This window comes from Capsicum annuum, chromosome 8 (genome assembly GCF_002878395.1).
Source record: "Capsicum annuum cultivar UCD-10X-F1 chromosome 8, UCD10Xv1.1, whole genome shotgun sequence".
NCBI lineage: Eukaryota > Viridiplantae > Streptophyta > Magnoliopsida > Solanales > Solanaceae > Capsicum > Capsicum annuum.
The window spans coordinates 113,364,612-113,367,801 of NC_061118.1; the positions used below are offsets into that span (position 1 = coordinate 113,364,612).

Sequence of the window (3,190 nt, forward strand, 5' to 3'; positions counted from 1 at the left end):
ATCAGCGATATGATATATAAGAGAGGTGAGTCGGTGGAGAAATGAAGAGGAAGAGCAAAATTCATGATTCATAATGTTCATAATTAGTCAAGTGTAATGACACTTGGTTCAATATTAAAAAGAGTGGGATCACATAGGAGTGGGAAAGAGACCACGTGTAAAAGGCTTTGCTTTACTTGCCAACAATCTTCTAAAATTTCATGACATAGAGACTATAGTCTTATTTTGGTGGATTCCAATTTCCAACTAGTACCTGTGCTATATATAGCTTTTCCTGTCCGAATATGTAGTAAATAATACGTATTTTTTTATTTCCTTTTTAATCAATTTTAAAAAGAGTGGTATTTTTCCCGTTTTAGCAATTTTTTTATTTTATTTTTTATATTATATATTTAATGTCACAAGATTAAAGAATACTAATATATGTGATATATATTTAATATAAGTTTTACTTTTTTAAATTTTATATCAAATAAAAAAATAAATCAAATAAATTGAAGCTGAGAAAATATTAGACAAATTTAAGGTGAAATAATATATTTCTTTTTCTGTGCTGCATTCAAACTCATATGATTGAAACTTTTAACCAATTTTTTTAAGGATTTAATAGATTGCTTAAATAATCTAATATATAATTCTATCAATAAAATAATCTAATATATAATTCTATCAATAATTTAAAAACGTGAAATTATATGATTTTCACACAAATAAGATTACAGTAATTCAATAAAAAATTACTTATTTGAATTGTCCATAATTTTTCTTCGTTGGCAAAATTTAGCGGAAGCACACTTATTTTTTGTTTTGAATCAAGATTTTATGTTCTGAATCAAGAACAAAATACTGTTTCTCTCTCTCTGTCTTACTTTACAAAATAATTTTGATGAAACTTATTTTTCTTTTGACAGAGAGCCCTTTTATAATACAGGAGTAGTCAGTTATATTTTCACGTTCCATCAACGTGATTAATGAATATAATAATTATCCACTAACAGTCTGTAATTATCCCACTAGGAGTCAGTAATTATCCTACTAACAGATTAGTCAGTAGTTAAATCCTACTAGATAACTTTTCCATACAGATTTAGGATTTAACTTATTCAATAATTATTAAACCAACAAATATATTAATTATGTGGGCTATAGAAATTTACATTCTCCCACTTGACACACACAATGTTAATTTAGTGGTTTAATATGTACGTCAATCATGTGCACAATTAACATTAAATCCAACATCATTTGTCATCGTTAAATAAATCAACTAACATAAGTCATGACGATTGTACGTCACTTTATTAACATAGTTCCTTCCATGCACTACGAATTTGTCATCATCATTCACAATATCTATATATATTACAAAGCAGAGAACGAAGCAAGACAAGAAGCCACATGACAAGTTATTGAGAAGCCACGTGACATTTTTATTACAAAATTATAAATGTTGTAAGAATTTTTGAATTGAAAATTTTAAGTTGATAAAAATATAAATTCAGATATAAGTACTTATTAATAGGTTGATAGTACATACCATAACCAAACTGAAAATTTCAAATCAGTGAGAAAATTTCTCTGTAACCTATCTCAGCATAAAATCAGTAAAATAGTTTTTCTCTTCCTAATGATACGCTAGCTATCTCTAATCACTCCATGATTTTAGTATTTTAATGTTATCTCAACTTTTAGTACTTATCATAATCTAATTTAAATTTAAATTTAAAATTATGTTATTTCAACTAATCTTTATCTCAACTGCAATTCAAAAATTATTTTAATTGTATAAATACATATACCGATACTTTCAAACTCATCTCACGAAAAATACACAGTTGCCAATATCAAAAAGATTTTGGCGACCAGATAATCATAAAGATTCTTCCTGTATTCAACAAGGTCCATTACTAAATAGTTTGACATTAATCAAGTCAACTGGTGACAAATCCAGTCGTGAGAATAATGAGCATCCTTTTCATGACTTGAGAAAGGATGATATCATACCCATGGATGCTTTAGCAGTTTCTACAATTTCTTTTGCTTTATTTTCATCTCCAACTATTTCAGTTAATGCTGAAATTTTGTCTTCAGTCAAATGGGATTTGTCATCAATGAATTTTACAACTTTGGCATATAGCTGATAATTGTCATACACAATCTTGACCAACTCCGAAAAATGCCCGGAGTACCATTCTCTACATCAACACGTATTCAATACAGGAATCAAATGGACTGAAATGGAGGCGGTTTTCAAAACAAACATATACTTCATCCATATTGCAGAAAGCCATGCAGATGTAAGAAAAATGGATACCGAGTAATGGCCTAATTTTTTTTTTAAAATGACTGACACCAAGATAAATTATTCAACTGATAGAGAAATGACACATATCATGCTCTCTCCTAAGGTAAACAAACATATATTATTGTGACGTGAAAACTACAAATCAAAAATCAAAATTGTAACTTTGATAAGTACTGTCAAACTGACCATGGTATGGCACTATGATTGCATCGTGTAAAAGTATTACAACACAGAGTTGATTAAGGCAAAGAAGAAACATACCTGACTCTCTGACAAATGTATTTATAAATTTATCAAGAGTATCAAGTAGGACAATCGCCTGAGTAACCATATTATCAATACGATTAACATTAAACTTGACCTTTGCTCTGTTGTAATTGTGACTCAAACCAAGTTAGACTTTATTCAAATTATCGGCTACAAGAAAAGGTGCAAAAGAACAAGAAGAAGCTCAATTATCTGAGGAATTTTTTAAACTTTTAAGATATAAACTGCTGAATGCTGAATGCCGTGTGTAAATTGTAAAATAATCATGCAACAACGAATAGAGACTGATCCCAAAATTTTATCAGCCTTAAGTAATTGTTCCCAATCTTTTCTTATATGTTATTACAACAACAACAACAAACCCAGTGTATTCCCACTTAGTGGGGTCTGGGGGGAGTAAGATGTACGCAGTCCATACCTCTACCTCTGATGAGGTAGAAAGGCTGTTTCCGAAAGACCCCCGGCTCAAGTCACGAGATATCGCACAACCACATAGTACAGCACAGAAGCAGATGACATAACATAGATACGGCACCCATAAGGAATATAAAACAGAGTAAAGCATGAATGCAGGAATATAAAGCCGAGGAAAGCACACATATTCGTAATAAACATGGG

The 3,190-nt window shown here is 30.0% G+C and overlaps 1 long non-coding RNA gene across 1 annotated transcript in view; it reads right to left on the reverse strand.

Moving 5' to 3' along the window:
* Window positions 1-1,736: 1,736 nt before the first annotated feature.
* Window positions 1,737-3,190, reverse strand: part of LOC107839071 — an 11,180-nt gene continuing 9,726 nt past the window's right edge. The window contains exon 3 of the long non-coding RNA XR_001665003.2: window positions 1,737-2,195. This is a non-coding gene — a long non-coding RNA (uncharacterized LOC107839071). The remainder of the gene's footprint in view (window positions 2,196-3,190) is intronic.